Source organism: Pinus tabuliformis, chromosome 1_2 (genome assembly GCF_031772625.1).
Source record: "Pinus tabuliformis cultivar Carrire ecotype Pingquan chromosome 1_2, CPIR1, whole genome shotgun sequence".
Taxonomy (NCBI): Eukaryota; Viridiplantae; Streptophyta; class Pinopsida; order Pinales; family Pinaceae; genus Pinus; species Pinus tabuliformis.
Window position 1 is genome coordinate 1,266,052,269 of NC_142298.1, and position 27,065 is coordinate 1,266,079,333.

At 37.4% G+C, this 27,065-nt stretch overlaps 1 pseudogene; it reads left to right on the forward strand.

Moving 5' to 3' along the window:
* Positions 1-19,253: 19,253 nt before the first annotated feature.
* Positions 19,254-26,707, forward strand: LOC149210827 (F-box protein At5g49610-like; annotated as a pseudogene).
* Positions 26,708-27,065: the final 358 nt, after the last annotated feature.

The window sequence follows — 27,065 nt, forward strand, 5'->3', positions numbered from 1 at the left end:
CACATAGGAAATAGTTAAGTACAACTTGGTCTAGTTTAGAGTTAGGTATAGAGTTAGGTAAAGTGTGTTTCTTTACCGTTGTACATTTTGTAACTTACAATCCGACGGTCACGATATGTAGTGATCCGACGGTTCACTCTCACCTCAGTATTACCGACACTTGATCCGTGGCTTGACACCCGATTGGTCCATGAGTTCTATTTAAAGCGCATGGAGGGTCATTGTTCGGGTAATCCGTGCATGAGAGAAGCTTATGTAAATTTTCATTCTTTGATTAATAAATTGCATGTAGTACCCACGTTGGGACAGGCTGTGGACTGTTTCCCTCTTTGAGGGTTTTAACCACGTCAAAAATACTGGTGTATTGATCTGTGATCTGGTTGTGAGCGGTGTCCTTTTGGTATTCTTTCTGAGGAACTTACCCTGTAAATTCCTACATGGTATCAGAGCAAGCTCCTCGGGCTTGGTTTGCCAAAATGGATAGCTTTCTTTTAGAATCTGGCTTTTCTAGGTGTCATTCTGACAATACTGTCTACACCAAGAAAGTGGGCAACTCTCTTATCATCCTTGTTCTTTATGTTGTTGATCTTATCCTTACTGGTAGTGATCCCAATCTTATAAACCATCTGAAGTCTAGCCTCAAAAGGAAATTTGAAATGACAGACTTAAGACACTTACACTATTTTCTCGGTCTTCAAGTCTTGCAATCCAAGGAGGGTATTTCCCTTTCCCAGTACAAGTATGCTTGTGATATTCTTCGTCATTTTCACATGGAAGACTGTAAGCCAGCTCCTTCTCCCTTTCAGTCTGGAGTCAAACTTTCAGTCTCTTGTACTTCTCCTGAAGTTGATGCTACCTTATATCGTCAACTTGTAGGAAAACTCTTGTATTTAACTCATACTCGTCCTGATATTTCCTTTGATGTTGGCCTTGTTGCTCGTTTTATGCAAAACCCCCGTGAAATTCATTGGAAAGCAGCCAAAAGAATACTTCGTTATGTTCAAGGTACAATACAGTTTGGGATTCATTACAGTGCCAAAGCGACTCCTCTATTAGTTGGTTTCACTGATTCTGATTGGGCTGGTGACCCTGATGATCGGAAGTCTACTGCCGGTTATGTCTTCACTCTTGGTTCAGGACCTATTACATGGGCTTGTAAGAAACAGGCTGCCATTTCTCTTTCGTCAGCAGAAGCAGAGTATCGTGGTGCCGTGGAAGCTAGTAAGGAAGCCTTGTGGCTTCGTCAGATCCTATCAGAGTTTGGCTTTGAGTAGCAGCATCCAACCACACTTTGGTGTGATAATCAAAGTGCCATTCAGCTATGCAAAGATCCAGTCCAGCATCAGCGCAGCAAACACATTGAACTACACATGCACTTCATCAGAAAGCTCATTCATGACCATGTTCTTGAAGTGCAATATTGTCCAACAGATGATCAGGTTGCAGACATCTTCACAAAGGCTCTCACAGAGGCGAAGTTCACTAAACTTCGATATATGCTTGGAGTTCAGGAAGTTGTCACTAACGGGGGATAGGCTCTAGTGCCTCCTTCCTTCTCCTATTGTGTCATATTTGTAAATCCTTCAATCCTATCCCAAGTTGTTCTTAAGTGGGGATGTTAGGATATTCCGACACATAGGAAATAGTTAAGTACAACTTGGTCTAGTTTAGAGTTAGGTAAAGTGTGTTTCTTTACCGTTGTACATTTTTTAACTTACAATCCGACGGTCACGATATGTAGTGATCCGACGGTTCACTCTCACCTCGGTATTACCGACACTTGATCCGTGGCTTGACACCCGATTGGTCCATGAGTTCTATTTAAAGCGCATGGAGGGTCATTGTTCGGGTAATCCGTGCATGAGAGAAGCTTATGTAAATTTTCATTCTTTGATTAATAAATTTCCTGTAGTACCCATGTTGGGACAGGCCGTGGACTGTTTCCCTCTTTGAGGGTTTTAACCACGTCAAAAATACTGGTGTATTGATCTGTGATCTAGTTGTGAGCGGTGTCCTTTTGGTATTCTTTTTGAGGAACTTACCCTGTAAATTCCTACACATGGTGGGATGTGTTTGGTACCTAGACAGTAAAGACTCTTTCCACATGTCCAGTGACAAGAATCTTTTCAGTACCATGGAGGAGAAGGATCTCCAGATGCGGATCGAGATGGGTGATGATGGAAAGTATTGTGTTTCAGGTGAAGGTACGGTTGTGTTTCAGAGGGAGCATGGAGCTCCTCTCACCCTGACTAATGTAAAGTATGTACCAGGTCTGAAGAAGAATCTTGTGTCTGTTGCTATGCTAGAAGACAAAGGCTATGATGTAGTCTTTAGTAATGGAAATGTATTCTTGAGGCATATCGATACTCGACAGACTAAGAGGATTGGGATTCAAGTTAAGAATCTCTACAGGCTGGAGGTAGATGACTGTGTTGCATTGAGTTCCAAAGCAGAGATGGTGCAAAGCCAATATGTTGCCGAGCTATGGCATAGAAGATTGTCTCACTTACACCATGGGGCCTTGAAGATCATGCAACAGATTTCTATCGGACTTCCCAAGGGAAAACTGGAGCAGACGGATACATGCAAAGGTTGTACCTTGGATAAGTATGTGAAATCTTCCTTTTAGGATCGAGACATTAGAGTTGGAAAAATCCTAGAGCGAGTTCATACAAATGTTTTTGGACCATTCTCTAGCGCCTCCACTGCTAAACAAAGGTACTATGTTATTTTTATTGATGATTTTTCTCGTAGATGTTGGATCTACTTTATACAAAAGAAGGATCAGACCTTCTTAAGGTTTTGTTAGTTTAAATCCTTGGCAGAGAAATAATGTGGAAAGAAAATAAAAGCCTTGCATAGCGAAAATGGTGGAGAGTATGTCTCCTAATAGTTTAAGGATTTGTGCACAGCAGAAGGAATTAAACGGGAGTTGTTGACACCCCATAACCCACAACAAAATGGGGTGGCAAAAAGGAAGAACAAATTGATTGTTGGAGTAGCTCGAGTGATGTTGCATGACCAAATCCTACCACTTCATTTTTGGGTTGAGGCATGCAATACAGTAGTATAATTGTAGAACAGAAGCCCGTAGCCTTTTCCGAGAAGTGACCAGATGTGATTCACTTCAGGATCTTTGGATCATCGATTTATTGCCATGTGACCAAAGATGCCTGGAAGAAGCTAGATCCAATAGCTGAGTCGGGGATATTTCTGGGGTGCATTGATACACCCCACAACTATCGGGTGTTCCTACCTACTAGTCAGAGGGCAGTGGTACGCAGAGATCTGAAGTTCGACGAGCAGAAATCCATGTGAGTATCACTTGAGAGGGAGCTCAAGTTTCATGCAGAGGAGGAACTTTCAGAAGGAGCCTCAGATTGATGCGAAGCAGTCGCATGTAGAGGATCCGGGAGTGGAGAAATCTACTCATGCTAATTCTTCCAGAGATGGGCAGAAATGCTCAAGGGAAGCTGACAGGTTGATGTTGGATGCGTGAGAGAATGTGGCACAACCATCTTCTCAGCGTAGACAGAGGCGGTCACCTGATCGATACACTAGTTACATAGCCTTGGTTGGGGAGTGTGTAGAGTCTGAACCTTCCTCATTCGAGGAGGTAGTGCAGCAACCAGTCTGGGTTGATGCAATGGTGGAGGAGTATGACTCCATCGTTCGGAACTATGTTTGGGATGTTATCCCAAGACCTCAAGGCAAGTCAGTGGTGAGTTCTATATGGCTTTACAAGGTAAATCAGGCAACTGATGGTAGTGTTGAGAAACATAAGGCAAGGTTCGTTGCCCATGGTTTCTGACAAGTCAAGGGGATCGACTATGATGAGACCTTTGCTCCTATAGCAAGGTACTCATCTATCAGATCGAGGTGGCACTATCAGCTCAGACGGGTTGGAAGATCCATAAGATGGATGTGAAGACAACATTCCTCAATTGGAAGATTGAGTAAGAGGTGTACATTGAGCAGCTAGAATGTTTTGAGACCTTCAATCGTGAGTTACATGTGTGCCGAATCAAGAGGGCTTTGTACAGGTTGAAGCAAGCACCTCGTGCTTGGTACACCAGGACCGACAACTATTTCACTGGGTTGGGCTTCACCAAGAATGAAGCAGATGCGAACCTTTACCACATCATGGTAGAAGGTAAGACATTGATCATTGTTCTTTATGTGGATGATTTGATTTTGACAGGTGATGATCAATTGATCAAGGCTTGTAAGGAGGACCTTGCAAGAGAGTTCTAGATGAAAGACATGGATCTTATGAACTACTTTCTAGGCATGGAAGTGTGGCAGAAAGATGGGGAAGTATTTGTGTCTCAAGGAAAGTATGCCAATGAGATACTTAGGCAGTTTCACATGGAGAAGTGCAAGCCCATGCAGACTCCTGTAGCTATTAACTGGAGGAAGGAGGATGCTACTTCAGGTGAGATAGTAGTTGCTACTATTTATCGGGAGCTTTTGGGTTCACTGATGTATCTAGTGAACACACGACCAGACTTATGCTTTGTGGTGAACCAGCTGAGTCAAGCTATGGTTCAGCCTACCAAGCTATTTTGGAAGGCAACAAAGCATGTGTTGAGATACCTCAGAGGCACATCTCAGTATGGATTATGGTACAAAAGGAAAGAGGGAGTGAAGCTTGAGGGCTTCACAGATGTAGATTGGGCAAGGAGTCCATGACACCGAAAGATCACTTTAGAGGAATATTCAACCTTGGTTCAGCTGCAATTTCTTGGTACAATAGGAAATAGAGGTTAGTTGCACTTAGTTCAGCATAGGTTGAATACATGGCTACTAGTCAGGTAGCATGTGAGGCCTTTTGGATGTGGAGAATTCTAGTGGGATTGTTTGGTCAGAGGATGGATCCAACCGTGATCTACTGTGATAATCAGAGTTGTATCAAACTCTCTGAGAATCCAGTATTTCATGACATTTCCAAGCACATTGATATCTGGTACCATCATCTTCAAGACTATGTGGTCAATAGGATCATGTTGTTGCTATATGTTTCGACCGAGGAACAAGATGCAGATATTTTGACTAAGGCATTGTCAAAATGCAATTTCAAGTTCCACAGAGATAGGATTGGGGTGAATGATAATCCCTTTCTTGTTGAGAGGAAGTGTTGAAGATAGCAACAAGAAATGCTAAAAATAGCATTTCTATAAATAGCATTTCGGGATACATTCCAATTTTAGTTAGTCCCTAAGCTAAAATTGAGAATTAAAATTCAAATTTGATCTCAGCAGTTTTTTGTAAAATAATTAATTAATTCATCTTGATTTAATTAGTTATAGGAAATCAACATGAAGTCTATGTGAAGACATGCAATAGTTTCTGCATTGATTGAGGAAGGCATCCCTTGATTAAAGGAGAACAAGATGAGTTGTACTTTGAGTTGTAATTAGTTAGCTCAGTTATTTGAGTTAAGTCCAGTTAGATTAGGTCCAACAGTTTGTGGAATTGATTGTGAGTTCAGTTAGTTAATGCATGCATGCATATAATTGTAGCACTTCAAATAACTGAATATTCTCTCATAAATAACTCATGCATGTCAGTTCAGTCAGAGACCTAGTTGAGATCAAATGATGGGACCATGTACTATCAATTGCGATAATATTCCATGGAGGATATCTCTTGCATGCAGAAGGAATTCATTCCTTCGAGATTGCACATTTTTTTTTGAGTTTGATGAGTGTGTGATAAGGCCAATTCACATAGGTGGCAGCATTGGACCCCAAGAGAAACTGTGCAAGGAAATAGGAGGCTTGGAGGGCTAATGGAAGGCATATGTTGTGTCTATTCAGTCTGTGAGTTGTAATGTAGGATTGTATTGAGAGCAGGATAGCTTGTGAGCTAATGCTTTGTGTAATTCAGACATATTTCCACTGGTATGATAATACAGAGATTGGAGTTTTTAGCTGAGGCTTTCCCCAGAGTATTCTTCTGAGTTCGTGTGTGATTTCTTTCTCATTCTTAGTTATATGTGTTCTATTTGATCTTGCTCAAAAGCGATTAAGCTTCTGCAAGTTTGTTGTAGAAGTAGATCTTGTATTTTGCTTTATTATATTGCATAATTTGTTGATCTACACTGGGAAATTATACACTACATGTCCCTATGATACCCAAAACTTTGAAAGAAGACTTATGTAAAGAAGTTGACTTAGTCATAGTAGAGATCTAGAGGGTCCTCCTTTTTCTACTTCTTCTCTTCTTCTTTGACTTCTTGATTAAAGTGAGACTCTTCTCTATTCCTCTTATTTTTTTCCTTCTTAAACTTGGGACAAGCCCTTTTGTAGTGTCCATATTCTTGACAGCCAAAGCATTGGACTTTGGACATATCTCTATTACCTTTCCCTTGTGGACTAAACTTGCAAAAATTTCCTCTTCTTTTGACCATAGTAGCAAATGTATGCTCCTTTGATCCCACATCATCCTTAGCTTTGAGTCTAGTCTCATCAATTTTTCATAGAGACCAAATTTCATTTATTGGGTTAGCTTCCTTCTTGGCATATATACTTGATGTGAAGTTGTCCCATTCCCAAGGTAGAGCATTGAGTACTACAGCTTTCAGTTTTCTATCAGAGATGAAATCCCCTAGATCTTGTAGTTGATCTCTCATCTCAGATATTTTCATGAAGTAGGGAGCTATTCCTTCCTTGGATATCTTCATCTTAGAAAATTCATTACGAAATGATATCACTTCTCCAGTTGTGCTTACTTAGAATAGATCTAGCAATTTATCATAGATTTGTTTCGATGTTTAAAGTATGGAAACATAAGGAATAAGATAATCCTTTATGGATTCTATTAGAACCCTTTGAGCCCCTGTTTCATCCTTATTATATTTTTCTATGGCTTGAGTTTGTTCCTTACTAGAGATAGTGATACTTCCTTTGTTGTGGTCTAGAAATTCATTCTCCTTGAGAAGTAAATCAATCCTCTTTTTCCATGCAAGGAAATTAGAAGTCCCAATCAATTTTTCTCTTTCCTTGCAAAAATACTTGTGATATGTTTAGAAGAGGACATAAAAATACTTACTTGATAGTGTTGGTGATGAGGAATTATTACTTCTTCTTTGAAGATTTGATGATTTGTTTTCTTGGATCTTGGTGATCTTCAAATTGCCTCCTTTAATATGTTCTGAAAGAGATTGCTTTGTGATGAAGACTTCTTAGTGTGAGAGGATTGAATTGTAGTGCTTTCCTTTGAAGATGATTTATCTTGATGTAAGTTATTCTTTGAATGGATCTTCCTGTAGGTGCCTTTATATGAAAGGCTCTTCTTCTTGCTTTGTAGTCTTCCTTGATGGATAGAGAAGAGTAGATGGTAGAACTCTTTGTCCTTAATGGATTTGAAACCCTTAGCTTGTAGATCTAATGCTTTAACCATGTATGTGTTCTTGAGATGCCCTTTCTTGATGTGTCACCTTAGCTTTGAAACCATGTTGAATAATCTAGGGCATCTGAATTATGGTGAGATTATTCTAACAATGATAACAACTTATGAAGTACTTTTACTTTTCTTGTTAACACGATATTATTGTTCTTTTTATTATTGTATTTTCTCTAACTACATAAAATAGTTACCAAAACACAAGAGATAAGAACACAAGATGTTGGCTCTCAGCCAAGGCAAAACCTCTCTCTTCTAGAGAGGAAAATCCTTCTTCAAATTTCTCTTATTGAAGCTTATATTGATAGATTACAAACCCTAGACCCTTGACATGAAGATCCTCCAAGCACAATTCAAGCTTTTTTCCGTTTATCTCATAACACTTCCTTTTGCAACACTTTTTCCTCCTTCTTCCAACACTTCTTCCTCCTTCTTTCAGCAATTTGTCCTCCTACTATGTTCTTATTTTAGCAACTGATATCAACTCGAGTTTTTCTTCCCATAGAAGAGAGGTTTCTCTTGTTCCTTTGTAGACTCCTTCACTTATGAAGAGAACCGTATCCTTTATCCAGTCAAGCTCTTTCTTGAGATATAATTGCAGGTTTGTTGCAACAGTAAGGTGGCCCTAATTCTTTGCACGTGTGAGGGGATTCCTTCAAAAAAATGATGCTATATTCCTCTTCTTCCTTCGCTTGTGTGGTTTTCTTCTTCACTTGCATGAGAGGCCTAATAGGCACTCTTTTCTTAGCCCAACCAACGAATTTATATGACTATAATATGAGGGTTGTTATGACAGCAGAGAGAGCCTCCTTTCTTCACACATGCGACTGTAATAGGCCTTAACATAGCCCTATTAAAGTCAGTCTTCTTCCTCCTCTCTTCACTGCACTTAGAGATTCTTTCTTCATCCTTCTTATACCCTTTACTCATCCTTTTTCTTCGCTCATCTAAAAGATGAGATACTTTATCTTAGAGAGGTGGAATGACCCTTATATATATAGGTCTTCTCCTTATTTTAGGATGACTTGAGGTTGACTTGATGACTTGACCTTTATGCTTCAGATTTCTTCCTTTTATGATGTCGTTGCTTGGAGGAGGCTTGTGAATTTTCTTGGAGGAATATCTTGGAATCTAATACATAAACATACATGGTGTACCATGCCCTTAAGGGTCTTCAATATTTATTTTGACTCTTTGACTTCCCTATAACACTTTGACATGTGCTAGACCTATGCAATGAAAAAGAAAATCATTGTTATAAATAACAATGATAATATTTCTTTTCTTTTACAAATACAAAGATTAAAATTACATTTATGAAGACTAAACCTAGTTACACTTTCTTCAACAAGTTCCAAACAATCTAAGAAATTGATCAGTTCCAACAAGAAGTATGCTTTATTGTTTTTAAGAAAAAGTTAGTTCGTACAGGAGTCAATAAGAGGCAAGGATTCCCTGGAGGGGTCTACTAAGAAACAAAAACAAAAATTGGAGTTGATACAAGCATAAAAATATGCATTCAAAGATCCTAAATGGCTACCACCTAAGAGAGAATTGAAGCACGATATCCAACTATTTTTAGATTCACCATTTTCGAATATTAGGTTGTACAGGGAGTCTGTTATAGAATAAAGTGAGTTGAATAACAATTGCAGTAACTGCTCGAACAAGGCGTCATTCGATTGATTACATCAACATGTGGGTCACCCATCATCATTGGGCTAGAGAAGGATGGGGCTTAGAATATGTTTATAGGTTACAAGGCATTTAACAAAAATCACACTCAATAACAAATACCCCCTTCCCAAGATAGATGATCTGTTGGATCAGTTACAACAAGCAAAATATTTCACCAAGCTAGACTTGAACTCTAGATATCACCATGCTCGAGTCAAATAAGAAGATACATGGAAGACCACCTTCAAAACCAATAAAGTGTGTATGAGTGGTTAGTCATACCATTTTGCCTATGTAATGCACTAGTTATGATTATGAGATTAATGAATGATATTTTTAGGCCTTTTATAGATTCATTTTTTATTGCCTATTTGGAGGATTGTGAAACTCACTCTAACAAATTAACTAGAATGCAGAATTGTGCCCTAAATTTATCATTTAACTAGACAATAAATTTGAATATTAAATGGAGACGAATACCTAGAAATTAGCTTGAAGGGTTACCAAATTGGTCCTTTCCTCTAGCCTATCTGGGATCAACCGTTATAGTTTCCATATCTATAAGACTTAAAAAATTCTTCTCGCTCCTGTGCCAAAAACTCCAAGAACAATTAAGGCTTAGTATTCACTCTCTGTATGTGGTTCTCTGTTGTAAATTCCTCCTGTATCTCCCCCTTTGGTATGCCTTTTGTGTTCTCCTTATATCCAACATCACCGTCTATCAACCCTCAAAGCTTAGACAATGAGGCATGTTTTCTTACCTTTTGTCAGTTACGTGGCTCCTCACAATGTCTAAAGAGGAGGTCATCACTTAATATATTTCTCAAGTGACCATTCATTGAATTAAATAATACCTTTCCCTTTTATTATAGAAATATTTATTATTTTATTAAATTATACGTTTTAAAGTTCCTCCCCTTTTTAAAGTTAGTTCCTCCCCTTTAAATGTTTAATAATTTAATTTAGAACTTAAATATTTATATAACTAGTTATTTTCATTTGATATGTAATATACAATATATAATTCCTTTTAATTAATAAAAATCCCTTGTATATATATATATATATATATATATATATATATATATATATATATATATATATATATAGATATATTTGAATAATGTGCTAGTTATATATTATATTGTGCTGGTGATAAACATAACAAGTACTCCACACCATATATTTATTAGATTCTGACACTTTCAGTGTTAACATTTCGATGATTAATTCATTACCTTATACTTGAACATTTTCCATAATTTGTTAGTACGCGTACTAGTGTATTACATGAAATACATGCATATGTAGCTATCATATGCATGTATCGTATGCATGCTAATATTTCTATGTTCCTTATATCTTGAGGTGGGTCATTACAATGATATAAAAGTATATATTGCTACTTGGGAGGAGAATATTTCACATTTGACACAAGTGTTGGAAACATTTATGAAGGAACAACTGCTAGAAAATATCAGGAAGTGCAATTTTATGTAGCAATCTTTGGCTTATTTGGGGTATGTGATCAGTGGAGGAGAATTGGAGATAGGTCCTTCCAAGATGGAGGCTATCATGAAATGGTTGGTGCCTACTGATGTTTCCAACGTTAGAAGAGGGCTTTCAAGGAGCTAAAGAAGAATATAAGTCAAGCACTAGTTTTTGCATTATCAAACTTGCATCAACCTTTTCAAGTAGAGACAAATTCTAGTGGGTATGTAGTGGGAGTTGTCATGATGCAGAGAGGAAGGCATGTATGCTACCATTTTGAAGTATTTCGTGGGGCATTTCTTAACTACCTTACCTATGAAAAGGAGCCTTATGCAATGGCGAAAGCTATGAAGAAGTGGAAGCACTATTTGAGGGAAAGGAGACAGTTATCCACATAGATCACTAGCCGTTACAATACTTGTAATCCCAAAGTAAGCTACAATAGACTAAGCATTACAAGTGGATAGGGCTTTTGCAGCAATTTCATTTGGTGATCAATTTTAAGAAGGGAAGCATAAACAAGTTGGCCAACATGCTTTCGAAGCCACTCACATCAAAGATCAAAATTTTGGGACTCTTATACACATGGAGCCATTCACCCATGATGCATAAAAAGAGGCATATTCAGAAGATGAGGACTTCAAGGAGTTGTATCGATAGTTGTAGAGTTAGAGTCATGTGAACAATGGAGACAACACTATTGAATATGATCTCCAGGGTGGGTTACTCTAAAGGTTGGATAAGCTATCTAGTCCTAAAGGTGAGTGGTTATAGGTAATTAGAGAGGCTCACACCTCTAAGGTTACAATGCACTTTGGTGTAGGGAAGACCATGGCTAATCTGCAGAGGTATGTGTATTTGCCCAAGATGCAGGAGCATGTAGATAGGTTCATAAGAGGATGCTTTCTTTGTTGTACCAACAAGTCAAACAACATAAAACAAGGTCTATATCATCCCTTACCTATACATACTTGTCCATGGGAAATCATTTCCATGGACTTTGTGGAAGGTTTACCAACAACCAGGAAGGAACATGAATACCTGTTCATGGTAGTTGACATGTTCAATAAGATGTGTGTTTTGATGCCTTGTCAAAACACGATTACTTGTAAAGAAGTATAAATATTGTTATTTGGATAGGTCTAGGTGCACTTTGGAATACCAAGGAGCATCGTTCCAAACAAGGGTATAAGGTTTCTTAGTGCATGCTAGACTACATAATGGGAGAAGATGGACATAAAGTTGAATAAATCTACAACATGCCATCCTTAGATAGATGAGAAAATAGAAGTAGTCTAAAGGAATTTGATGTAAATTTTGATTGGATACAACCAGAAGCATCTGAAGACCTCAGATGAAAATATGGTAAATATACAACATTCTTACAATAGATAAGTTCACACTTTAGTGCACATGTTTTTTGGGGGTAAAACTTTGTCATTTTAGTGCACACTTTTTCATGTTATTCTACATACAAATGTCTTTCTAAGGACGCAAGAATCACGCTAATCAGATTTCATATGCAAAAGTTATGCCAGTCATAAGTTGACCTTCTTGTTTTCACACCTATGGTTCGGGAGGTTATCGTGTCAACCCCCATTATTCATAAAAAGGGGGCTAGCCACATGATTTTGATGTAAAATACTCTAGAAGAGTCTATATTGTAACTCTGGTTAGGTGTTGATGTAGTCAAATTTAACAACTAGTAGGTTGTCAAGTTGTGTTATCACTGGGCCTCTAGGAGGAAGAGGCATTGCATTCTTCTGAGAGCATTTTGTTCCAAACTTGAGAAAATATAGACAAGAGGGACATCGGGTAGACAACATAGGGAGGATTTGTGCATTATAGCAGCCCACGAGTCACAAACCTTACTTATTTATACCTGCAACCATATTTCCAGATAGATAAAGAGAGCGAAGCGACCTCACCTTCCAGTGGGGTTTTCTCCTGAAAGGGTTTCCCAGAGCATATTTTATGTCTTATGTGTTTGTGTGAGCTTATTTTGTCATTCTCTATTTTTAAACATAATTTTTGTTCACATGCATGCAGTAATTACAATTAAATCTACAAACCTTAAAGTTTAATGAAACTATAATCGTGTACAATTTCAAATTTTTAATATAATATTATCCATATGTTGTGATGAACTTTCCAATGGAATATGCATGACATTTTACAGATTAATGATTCTCTTACAATATATAGAATAAAGGGCCTACAACCTAGGGTCAAACCCATGAGGATTACAACTGTTTGTTATAAAAACAAATAATATATAGTGTATTTTTTTAACAACCATACCATATATAACCCATATGGTATATTAAAACTTGGCATTATCCACCCATTTGAACTTGCTCCAATGGTGATCAACCACATGGCTTGGTCTTGGCAGAGTCTATTGGCATATTTTTTTTCGTTCCAACTAGATTCTATATATAGTATATAACATATGATGACATGAATCATATGTAATGTATAACCTCAATTACGTAACCATAATATATAACCAACCGTGTATTATGTATTGTTGATGGTGTTTTAATGATATGCCACCAATTATGTGCTTTGTGAACCGCCAACATTGGCAGGCTTTGCCAACTACCCCTCTCTTTTTGGTAATGCAATGTAATAAGACTTTGAATATAATATAACTGCCTAAACTTTCATTGAACGACCTCATGGCCTATTGGTAGAGTGTTTTAATCTTTTGTCAAAGGTTATGGGTTCAAAAACTATCGATGTCAATCCATCCAATGTTTTTTTCCCTCTGGCCCAGTGTCATGTGGCACCCTGTCACAAGACCACACAATGCCTATTCATTGGGCCATTTCATGCTAATTGCATGAAAACCATCCAACCATACAATGCCAAGTGTTGAACTTAAATCGCTACTACTTCACCTTCATCATTGTCATGTGCCATACATGGGACTTCCATGCGTGACCTCGAGAGGCTACCACGTGTCATGGCAAGTTTGACCTTTTACCAATTGTCGCAAAACATCAAACTACAATAAATTCCTCATATGGACTCTATTTGACGCAATTGAAATTATGTTGGAATCATTTCATGAAGCTCTTTGAATTTACACTATTTGCATCAAATTTTGGGGACTTGCAATTTTAGGCCATCTTAGATTCTCTTGGATAAATCCTCTTCATTAGGAAGCTTTTAGACCATGAAAAGGTAAATGACTCAACAAATAGGTGATGGTATTGCTTCCTCAATTTCCTGATCTCAATCCACCATGCCTTTCTCAAATTCATTCCCTTAAGACCTACTCAAAGATATTCCATATCTCCATGATGTGAAGTCCTCATCTTCCTATATAAAATGACATATTCCTACAACTTGTCTAGATATTGAGGAGAAAAAATGTCAATGGAAGGAATTTGAACACTCTAATGCTAATCCATGATCATCGATGATTCATACAATTTCAAATTATCCACATTCACAACTGAATAAATTGGCATATATAGTGGTAGATCTAACCGGAAAGCATTACTACCAAATTTCTCCAAACTAGTAAATGGGATATACTATATCAAACTAGATCAATGTGTTCTGATACAAAACTAGCTCATTGTGTTCTAGTACCAAACTAGCTCATTATGCTTTGATACCAAACTTGATCGGGGTTTTTTTTATCGCGATCCTATGATTCATTTATTTATTGGGCTAAAAAATTGAATGAAAAATAGCAATCCTGAGAAAAACTATTAAAAATACGATGATGTAAGTAAAATAACTAGAGATAACACAAAAGAACAGAGGCATGATTGATAACATGGTTCACCTAGTGTGGACTACATCTTTGGGTCCACTTCCAATGGATTTTCCTCTTCAATTATGATGCAAACTGATGCAAGTTGGCTCTTTACTTCTGCAACTTCTCAAAAGACTCTAAAAACCCTTCTGAAAAAACTCTCCTCTCTAATTTCTCCAAAAGGGAGAAATCTCTACAAGTTATCACAAAAATAGTGATAACAATGTCACAAAATGATATATCTTTAGTATTTCTACAAATCTTAAGTGTATGGCACATGGGTAGTCCTTTTACAATATATAGATTAGAGGGTCCGTTAGGATTCCAAGAAACTCTCCTAGGTTGTAGCTCAGAGATGCCTGGTAACATATAAATTCAACTATTGTTGCAAGTTTTAATGGAAGGAATGATGGTTTGGTTCAAGCCAGATAACCACTTCTACTCTGTTTCTCTCCAGACATGCATGAACACCCTCAAACTACAAGGCTTTAGACCACCAATGCTCACAATTTAGATATTAGGTGAATATGGAGAATACTAACCACACCAGCAGATACACAAGACCATGTGATGGTCGGCTGCAACTAGTATAGAAACCTGCAAATCTAGTCTATTAATGCAAAGACAGGATGACATCTCTCCTGCATTAGATAGAAAGAAACCTGAGCAACCTATTCAGTGATGCATTCAATATTCTAACATAGAGATAAGATGATAGTTATCTAGTGCTAAACATCAAGAGATCAAGAACACAACATATCAGGTACAAGCTTAAAATAGAGGAAAATGGGCAGTGAGCAGTTAACAGTGAAAGAAGCTTGTATTTTCTGAAAATGAAGATGAGATGCTGCAAGTGACAAAGTGTCTATAGTCTCCAGAAGTTGAACTTTACATCAAATGCCAACCCTGATTACATATTTCTTATGGGTATTTATAATTTTACATTACAATGGCACCTGGCTATTTAGGTATGGAGGGGTCCTAATTGACCACCAACTACATTTAGTTGCCTGATGGAGTCTCTGAATGAGGTTTCTTGCTTTACTATGTAAATTAGATCTGCACAATTGTTGTGTTGTCCTTTAGGCGATTGGAATGATCACAACAGTGAAGTCCATGACTGATAATTTTTTTTACAGAGCCGTGCTATGTCCTTTTCTCCCATTGGCCATATTTTACGTTTAATGTGGTTGTTGGGGATCTTACTGTAACCAGTTCGGCAAAGCTAGTCATCTCCTCCTTTGGGCAACAGAACAGTCGTAGGACGTAGGATGCATGGGTAAGTGGATAGTTGGGATGAGCGATAGAGATGACCATTAGATCGGGAAGATGAATGGCAGAGATGGCTCGACGAAGACTATCGGTCGAGGTGGGAGCGGGGTGCATCAGGGCCGTTAGATCTACAACAGACAGATTAGATGGTCATCGAGTGATGGAGTTGCGCGAGCGCTAATGAGTGGGGGTGGTTTACTTAGGCGGTAATGGTTTTCATCGCACAACTTTTGGGCGCTAAGTGGTAATTGCCTGGGGTTGGGAAATTCCACTTAATAATTGACATGTAGCAATGGATGAGAGAGAAAAACTGCCCTCATTATGCGCTATCGCTCGATCTAGTTGTTCTCGCAATATGTGTGAAGGCCGTCAGATCTAGTGGAGATGATCTGATGGTGGAGAGTGGTAGAGCGGGTCGCCTTTATCAGGTGCAATGCGAGCCGTTGGATTGGTGGGGGCTGATCAATGGTAGGGATGCGGTGCGATGGGTTATGAGCACACACGATATATGGATCGGGTTTTATGGTTAGTTTAGCTTTGCACTTAGGGTTGAGGCCAAAGGGAATTTTGTCAGATTTAGAAGGTTCATTTAGGAAATGAGGAAGATTAAAGGTGAGAGGGGTGAGGGAAAAGGGAAAAGTGACCAATGTAAGCCCCCTTTTGGACACAACCAAACAGACCAGACTTCTTTCTGGCATTAGAAAGTCAGCGTTGCATAGCAGAGCTAACACTGGCTCCTTCTGGGGATGAAATCCTCCCTGTGAGGTTTCAAGAACCGTAGACCACTGCCTTTCCACTAAACAACAAAATCGAATCTACCACCTAGTGTTCCATTGGGCATGGAGTCTAATTAGCATGGAAATAAAAACTTTGAAAACAACATATTTACAATACCAAGGCTTGAAAGCCTTAGCTGAAATAAAGTTCGAAGAACAGCCCATTGAATGGGCCATCAAAAATATATCCTTCCTTTGATGCATTCCTTCTGAGAAAACAGTCACCATACTGAAAATTTACCCTTTTTCCATTTCTATGAAAGGTTTCCTTCTCTTGGTTAATGTGCATCCCAACCAATCTATCAAAGACTTGCAAAAGCCTATTGATCTGATCACCTACTTCAAAAAATTTACAGCATTTGATCTTATCAGGAGGAGATGGTCTATATTTTACCTTATCTCTGTATGCTCTCAGCCTTGGATGTTTTGCTTGGAAGCTTTTGTACACTTGCTGAATGATAAGGTTTTCTTTATACTCTGTTGTGTCATTTGTGACCTGAAAATTTAATATAAAAGGTGAATCAATGCATTCTTGTGTGGGGGACACAAGGACTTCATCTGCTTCTGTAGCTTCCTTAGAGCAAGCCCCTTCAAAGAAAATGTCCCAAATCTGTGGGCCTTCCTCCTCTGTGATCTAGCAAACTAGTTTTTTAAGTTGCATAGAGGCCAACTGATAAGGCTTGGTAATGACAGGACTGAGCTTATCTATGATAGCCTTGGGCATTGAATCATGGCTGTCACCTATGTCTAGTAGACCATTATGAAGGATTTTATCATGAATAGACAAAGGAAGATAGAATGATGGGGGGTTGTCTTCACAATTTTCGATCACTAGCCTGAGAATAATAGCTGGTTGATCATTTTGAAAATTCACATAGTCATTGGAAGCTTGGATGGTTTTAGGCTCAAGATCCTCAAGGATAGATTTCTTGAAGGACTCATTCTTCACTAGTTCAATCAGGGACATAGGTATTCTTGGCTTTTGGATTTCTGATTGAAAGCTGAAAGAAGAAGGGGACTTGTCAAGGCCTCTTACCTCTATGGCTGGAGTTTTGAGGATGATAGGATCGACTGCTGGTTTCTCTTGCTTATTAGCTTGTTGTTCTGCAGGGATAGCAACTTTATGAACAAGAGTTTCCTTGACATTATCCATCATCAACTTCATATTATATTGGTGTTGATTTTCAGTTTGTAGAACAACTTTACCGTCCCATTCTTGGTTGATCTGGTCATTGAATAATGACCTCTCAGAGGCAGCTTTAGTTAAAAAAAGTGGCTTTGCCTTTGTCTTCCATGCAATGGATCTCATGATATTCTTCAAACTGCTCTTCTTCCATGACTGTATTCTGAAAAGGGACCTTCACCCTTTGGTCTTCAACAGTGTCTTTGCTTCTTTGCAAAATCTGCAACTACCCATTTGTTCTTATATATGGATTTGGATTTCTAAAAGCTAGGGCATTAGGAGCTCTTCCTTTCCCAAAATGTTGTTCCATTTTTAGCTTAGAGACTTCAAAGGCTAATGACTCTATCATCTTGGTCATTTTGTCTATATTGGGGTCTGAAGATGAAGAGGATTCACCTCTCTATCTCCTTCGGTCAACATGCCCTTTGAGTTTTTCTGCAGCCATGATATTAGATTCTACCTCCAAGGTTGCATCCTGCATCTCAGCCAGAGAAGCACATCTTCTTTCTCCCAATGGCAGGCATAAGTCAGAATCAAATGCATTGGCATAGGTGAGCTTGGCAGAGGTGGAAGTAGGCTTCACTTCAGTTGGTATCTTGTTGTACATGCGGTTAAACCTTCTATTGAAATCAGACAATGACTCTCCATTTTCTCTTTTTAGGTTTCCAAACTTAGTATGATAATAGATCATGTCTTTCTTATCCCCCAAATGCTTTAGGAACACATCATCTAATGCTTCAATGTTTGCGATAGACCTTGGGGTCAGTTCTCTGAACCACTTTCTAGCCTCTCCATCAAGGCTTTGGACAAATACTCTCATCCACACATCATCTTCATTGATATCTAGGTTATCAACATAGCTATAAAAAGGCTCCAGGTGCTCTTCAACTGTTACTCCCTCTGTCCCAATGAAATTAGGCATGTATTTTTGATATTCTCCTGCAGGCATGGCATTCAAAGGAATAGGCAGGACCAGGGCTCCATACCTAGCAGCTATGATTCTTTCCATTTTGGTGGGTGCTTGTGGACCTGCCATGACTATGGTGGATTGAATAGTGCTAGCAGTCTGAAATGTAGGGAGTTGAGAAATGACTAACAGGGTTAAAGGACTATGATGGACAGGAGGGGAGGTTCCCTTTAGGCTGAAATCAAAAGAAGGACCTAAAGAATAGGGAGCTTTATGAATCTCTAAAAATTTCTCTTCACTGCACGTACTAGAGGCTATATTCTCACTATGTATGTACTCTGTTACAAGCCTTTCTTGCAGAGATGCATAGGATTGTTTAGGTTTACTTGATCCTGATGCTCCCTTTTGTGATGTATTTCTTTGCTTGATAATATTTTTAGGGTCAGGGACTGGTTCAGCTGGTGATTTCTGAGGATTTCTCTGAGTGTGCCTCAAAAACTGAGCCAAAACTGTGAAGTGGAGTCGCCAAAAGGTTGGTCCTCCAGTAGTGTCGCCAGATAGATGATTACAACCAGAAATGTGTCCATACTTTTTCTATCATCAAAGCAAGATCTATGTCGTCTCCCAAGGAAGCTGAGCTTCGATCTCCTCTCCCCGGCAATGGCACCAATTATGTTAGGATTCCAAGAAACTCTCCTAGGTTGTAGCTCAGAGATGTCTGATAACATATAAATTCAACTATTGTTGCAAGTTTTAATGGAAAGAATGATGGTTTGGTTCAAGCCAGATAACCACTTCTACTTTGTTTCACTCCAGACATTAATGAACACCCTCAGACTACAAGGCTTTATACCACCAATGCTCACAATTTAGATATTAGGTGAATATGGAGAATACTAACCACACCAACAGATACACAAGACCATGTGATGGCCGACTGCAACTAGTACATAAACGTGCAAATCTAGTCTATTAATGCAAAGATAGGATGGCAACTCTCCTACATTAGATAGAAAGAAACCTGAGAAACCTATTCAGTGATGCGTTCAATATTCTAACATAGAGGTAAGATGACAGTTATCTAGTGCTAAACATCAAGAGATCAAGAACACAACATATCAAGTACAAGCTTAGAACAAAGGAAAATGGATAGTGAGCAATTAATAGCAAAAGAAGCTTGTATTTTTTGAAAATGAAGATGAGACGCTGCAAGTGACAAAGTGTCTACAATCTCTAGAAGTTGAACTTTACATCAAATTCCAACCCTGATTACATCTTTCTTCTGGGTATTTATAAGTTTACATTACAATGGCACCTGGTCGTTTAGGTATGGAGGGGTCCTTATTGACCACCAATTTCATTTAGTTTCCTGATGGAGTCTCTGAACGAGGTTGCTTTCTTTACTATGTAAATATGATCTACAAAACTGTTGTGCTGTCCTTTAAGCGGTTGGAATGCTCACAACAGTGAAGTCCATGACTGATAAATTCTATTGCAAAGCCGTGCTATTTCCTTTTCTCCCTTTGGCCATATTTTTTGTTTAATGTAGTTGTTGGGAATCTTACTGTAACCAGTCCGGCAGAGCTAGTCATCTCCTTCTTTGGGAAACAGAATGGTCGTAGGACGTAGGATGCATGGGTAAGTGGATAGTTGGGATGAGCGAGAGAGATGACGTTAGATCGGGAAGATGAATGGCAGAGATGGCTCGGGGAAGGCTATCAGCCGAGGTGGGAGTGGGGTGCATTAGGGCCGTTAGATCTGCAGTAGATAGATCAGATGGTCATCGGGCGATTGCGCTGCATGGGTGATAATGGGTGGGGGTGGTAACAGTTTTCATTGCACAACTTTTGGGCGCTAAGTGGTAATTGCCCAGGCCCGGGCGATTCCACTTAATGAACGACACATAGCAATGGATGAGAGAGAAAAACTACCCTCATCGCACGCTATCGCTCGATCTAGTTGTTCTCACGATATGTGCAAAGGCCGTCAGATTTGGTGGAGATGATCTAACGACGAAGAGTGGTAGAGCAAGTCGCCTTTATCGGGTGCAATGCGAGCCGTTGGATTGGAGGGGGCTAATCAACAGTGGGGATGTGTTGCAATGGGTTACAAGCACACAGGGCATATGGATCAGGTTTTATGGTTAGTTTAGCTTTGCGCTTAGGGCTAAGGCCAAAGGGAATTTTGTCGGATTTAGAACGTTTGTTTAGGAAATGAGGAAGATTTAAAGTGAGAGGGGTGAGGGAAGAGGGAAAAGTGACCAATGTAAGCCCCCTCTTGGACACAACCAAATAGACCAGACTTCTTTCTGGCATTAGAAAGTTAGTGCTGCATAGCAGAGCTAACAGGGTCCACACCCCAAGGTCAAACCCATGGGAGTTACGACCCTTTGTTATGAAACAATATATAGTATATTGTTTTAACAACCATACAATATATAACTCATATGGTATATTAAAACTCGACGTTATCCACCCATTTGGAATTTCTCCAACGATGATAGACCATGTGGCTTGGCCTTGGCAAAGACTGTTGGCATATTTGTTGTTCGTTCCAACTAGATGTTATATATAGTATATAACATACGACTACATGAACCATATGTAATGTATAACCTCAACGGTGTAACCATATATATAATCACCCATGTGTTATGTATTGTTGATGGTGTTTTAATGATATGCTACCAATGTTATGTGTTTGGAAAACCGCCAATGTTGGCGAGCTCCACCAACTACCCCTATTTTTTTTTGTAATGCAATGTAACAAGACTTTAAATATAATATAACTGCCCAACCTTTCAATGAATAACCTCGTGGCCTATTGGTAGAGCACTTTCGCAGGAGGTTACAGGTTAAAACTCGTTGCTGCCATTCTGTCTAATGATTTTTTCCTCTAGCCCAACACCACATAGTGCCCTCTAACAGGGCCATGTGGTGCCTATTCATTGGGCCACTCACACCAATTGTACCAAAATCATCCAACCATATGATGCCAAGTGTGTAACTTAAACCATTGATATGTCACCTTCATCACTATCATGTGTCATCCATGGTCTTGCCATGGGTCATCCTGAGAGGTTTTCACATGTCATGGCAAGTTTGACCTTTTACCAGTTGTCACAAAACTTCAAATTGCAATAACTTCCTCATATGGAATCAGTTTAATGCGATTCAAATTGTGTTGAAAGTGTTTCATCGAGCTCTTTGACTTTACGCTATTTACATCAAATTTTGGGGACTTTAAATTTCACTCCATCCTAGATCGTCCTCGATCATCAACAATATAATGATCCAATCCCAATCAATATTTCTAACAATACATTGAATCACGATATGAAATTTCAATCAAATATTACCTAACATTTATCCTGAATATTCTCCAAGTCTCACCACTTGAAACCTTTTAGAAAATAAGTTATAGAAAAAAATCCATGATAACATGTTTGAAGTAGCAAAAACCGTAGGATCATGAGCTCTGTTACCAAATTTATAAACTTTAAACCTTAAAATTGATAAGAAACCAATAATTGCATCCTCAAGCAAGGGGGAACCTCTTTACAATGAATGTGATGTAATGTATAGTATTTGATGATCCTAATACTATGTCTTCTTAGTATATATATAAGACACAAAGAGTACAATTATAATAAAATATGGTCATGAAAGGTTCTATCCTACATAACAATATAACAACATAAATATAATAACTCAATATCTAGGAATTCATAAGGGACTTAGACTTACCATGGGGATTATATAGGGCTTATAGATAGATTAGTTAAATATGTTAGTGTATTTTTGCTTTATATAGAGTAGTTAAGGATGTTAATGTTTGCAATCTCAAATTGAAACTAATTATACTTATTTACATAAAAGTATGTAGAAAATGAATTTTTTGTAGCTATTGTATAAGAGACATTTTGTGGGTTTTTTTTTTTGAATAATAATATTTGTTTTTCAAGATTATGGGTTTATCCCTTAATTTTCTTAAAAAAAATATACTAATAAATATGAAAATATGTTTTAATCCTATATAATAAGTGCTTAATAAAGAACTAGCTAAATGTTGCAACATTTGGTGGAAGATGCACCAAATAAATTGTTCTTTTTCATCCTCCCCTCTTGCCAACTAGCTGAGTGGATAACAAAGGCAGGTGGGGGCAATCCAAAAGCATTATGGGGTGGTATGTTGCCCAACATACTTGCCAATAATCTATTTCCTCTCCCACTCCCTGATGTTTCTAAAACTACTAGAGGACCCCCTTTAGATGATTCTAAAACAACGAGATGGACCCCTTAAACCATTATGTTGACATATATGATGACATCAAAACATACTATAGATTCAAAGTGACAACATAATAATGTAAACGAATTGGTGGGCAATGGGGTTGATTACAGAGTATATTGGGCTATGATGATGATGTGTCAACGGACTAAGTAGTAACCTTTCATCCACATAGGGAACTAACTAGATGATGTTGTGCTAGATGATATGTGATGAGTGTCCTAAATAGGTAAAGCATAAGGCCCATCTAACCTCTCCTAGGCACATAAAGGCTACATTAAGCTTTCCTTTTTACACTTAATAGCACTTTCATGGCTCAATGAGTTCTTAGGAGGGTCAAGGAAATTTTTAATGCTTTATGTGCTTAACATGATTATTGTGCATGAAATTAAGGGGATTTCACACAAAGTTTGAGATCTAACTAGAGATATTAGCGGGGCACCTACTCCCTATTGTATAAGACTTACAAATTGGTCAAAATAAACAAAATAAAACAAAAATTAGAATTAGAATTAAAATCTCAATATGGTAAACATGTTGCAATGTCTTATTAAATATTGTAATTGCTTAATTTTATTTTCTCTTTAAATACAAATACTATTAAATTAATTAAAATTTATATGACATAAATGAAAAATAATTTTATTTTCTTTGAAGTGTGAATACTATTAATTACGCTTTTGTGATTCATGATATAATGTTCATATTTTTAGAGAAATCACATAGAGAACAAAGTGTAGACACGTTTGGAACCTAGATCTAGGTTCATCATAGGAGCAAGATCAACTGACCAAAATATATAAAAATCTTAGAGATGCAACGGTGAATTCCCAACGGTTAAATATTCTTTTTATTTTATTTTGATTTTTATGAACGTTAAAGGACCAAAGTCATCATAGGATCAAGATCAATTGACCAAAACATATAAAAATCTCAGAGATGCAACGGTGAATTCCCAACGGTTAAATATTTCCTTTTATTTTATTTTGATTTTTATGAACGTTAAAGGACCAAAGTCAAATTAGTATATATATATATATATATATATATATATATATATATATATATATATATAAAATTCAAAATTAATTAATTTGACTTTTTTCCTTTAACATTCATAAAAATCAAAATAAAATAAAAGGAAATATTTACCCGGGGAATTTACTGTTGCATCTCCGAGATTTTTATATATTTTGGTTAGTTGATCTTGCTCCTCATCCTAATCTTGATGATGGGTCGACCCTTTGTTCTCTTTGTGATTTCTCCGGAAAATATAAACATAATATTAAATTTTAAATTTTAAATTAATTTTACTTTTTCTTTGGTGCCGGAAAATATGAACATAATATTAAATTTATTAAATTTTAAATTAATTTTACTTTTTATTAACTTTAGCTGTTGTAATGTCTTATTATTAAACAATATAATTACTTAATTTTATTTTTTGTTTAAATACATAATTTTATTTTTTCTTTAAATACAAATAATGTTAAGTTAATTAAAATTTATATTATACCTATAAAAATTAATTTTATTTTTTGAAGTGTAAATAATACTAAATTTAGTAAATTTTAAATTTTAAATACAAATAATGTTAAGTTAATTAAAATTTATATTATACCTATAAAAATTAATTTTATTTTTTGAAGTGTAAATAATACTAAATTTAGTAAATTTTAAATGAAAAATGTTAAGTGTAAATAATATTAAATTTATTAAATTTTAGAATTTATTTCTATATTAAGCAAAAGCCAAGTCCATGTAACTTTTTTATCATTTTTCTATAAACCAATTTAGTTGAAGTTAGCAAATAGATAATTTATATAGACCATATAGTTTGAGTTAGCAAACAGAAAACTTTAAAATAAAAAATAATTTTACTTTCTATTAAACGCAAATAATATTAAATTTATTAAATTTTATAATTTATTTCTATATTGAGATAAAACCAACTCCACATACCTTTTAAATAATTTTTCTATAAACCAATTTCTTTGGAGTTACCCAATAGAAAATTTATATAAACCGATTTGTTTGAGTTAGCAAATAGAAATCTTTTCTGGACACCAATTTAGTTGGTGTTAAGAAACAGACAACTGAATACGAGAATCAAATCTCAAACTCTATATATTTGAGCACATTCTTGAAGACACCAATCAAATTTCTTGAAGACACCTGTCAAATCTCAGACTCTATATGTTTGAGGTCAGGTTGTCATCATATAAATAAATTCTCGCGGCTCGGGGAAGGCTGTATCTTTAGAAAGAGCAGACTCGGCAGCAGGGCTGTGGAGGGCCAGAGTGGCTGCGGCGTGACAGAAAGGAAAGTTTTTCTTATATTTTATATATTTTGCCGCGTGAAAAAAGGTATTTCTGAGTGGCTGCCCTGTGACAAAAGTATTTTACCCATGGAAACAGAACTCTGGAAAACGCTCCCAGAAGATTTGCTGTATATGATTTTAGCGAGGCTGCCCATTAGGGTTTTTGGCAAAATGAAGACTGTTTGTAAAAAGTGGAAATATCTTCTGTCTTCCCGTGACGCCCTGCAAGTATCTGTTCCAAATTGGTCGTTGCATTCCATCCCTGGGTTTCTGCTTCAATTCCAGTGGAATCAGAATGATGACGCAGAATATTGGGGTATAGAAGGAAGGTTTTGCGACATTTACAAACTTCCTTTCTTCGATCACATTGTTGTGGATACTTGTAAGAGTATGTTCTGTTGTCATAGAAAGGGGGATAAGGGGGCTCTTTCGGTAGGAAATCCTGCTACCAGGAATTGGAGAAATCTGCCTCGGCCTCCAACATCTGGCTCCTCTTTCAGTGGAATGGCATTCGATTCTTCCACAGGGCGTTGCACTCTTCTGTTTGGCGATTATTATTTCAACAATGGGAGACAACAAGGTGAAAGTGAAGGTGGTGATATAAGAATTCTGATGTCTATTTATGACTCAGAGTCCAACGCGTGGATTCAAGTTTCCAGGAGGGTTCCCTACCATATTCAGCCTTGTGGAAAAGGTATTTATTCTAATGGGAAGTTTTATTGGGTGTGTGTCTCTCCCAATCCCAGGAATCTCATGGTAGCCTTCAATATTGCCAACGGAGTTTGGACAGAAATCCCGCTGCCACAGAGATACAGAATGAATAGTTATAGAAATTTAAGTGGATACAATGGGCAAGTGCTGCTAGCGGAGCAGACGGGACGTGACCGTTTTCGCATATGGAAATTGGATGAAGCAGAAAAATATGGAATATGGTGTGAGTTGATCACGAGCAGTCTGGTAAAATGCATCTTTCCATGTTTTTGTTCTGTCACAGTGAACAGTAATGGCTTGATAATGGTAATTGACAGCAAAACTAATATATCAATATATAATTCCAAAGGGGAAGTCATCGCTGGGAAAATGAAACTGCCAGGTCTTCGCAGAGCTCAATTACCAAATCGAATATCTGTATCAGTCTTCGAATCTAACAACCTTTGGTGACCTTAGCATGCTTATTTTCTGTAATTCTAACACCTATTTGACGGTCCAAATGGGCACTTATTTTTACTCTTCTTCTATACCTTCTTTGCTGATGATGTAGCTACAGAGGGTGTTCTATATTTACGCATCTCCTCATATCTTCTGCTACGGCTGAGAAGCCTTACAAAGAATGGTTTCTCTGCAGTGAAACAGAACGGTTGACCTCATGAAATAGCTTTTTCAAGTGCAACATTGCCATCGTCAATTCAGTTCTGAGTTAGTGAAGAGCTGTATGGTTGTAATAATGGCTATTATACTCAAAACAAACTTTCGAATCAATGAGGACCAGTTAGAGATTGATTCCAACTGTTAAAGAGATCCCTAATAATTAGTAGATCCTATTTGTTTTTACGTGGAATTGTATTCGAATGTTGTTGTCGTTGGAATAGAAGAAAACAGAGTAGCTCCTCTGTATGGGCGAGAATTCTCATCTATTTTCTGTTCTAGATAGCCTATTTCCTTTATGAATAGTATCTCTTTGGTTGTTACACACAACTTGCTAATATACAGTTTCAATCTTGATTCATAACATTGTGTTTTATATCTGCAAACCTGGTTCATATGATCTACGTTTCAGACACCTAAATGATGAAATACAACTCCTTATATTACCTGGAAAGTGTGTGTTCCATCTAGCAATTGTCTAGGGAACTGTGCAACATTTTCTAATGGAATGTTGAGATTATAAGGAGATTGTTGATCTAATGTGAACATCACAACAAACGCTAATCCTGCCAAGCAAAACACATCATAAAAATATAACAACACGT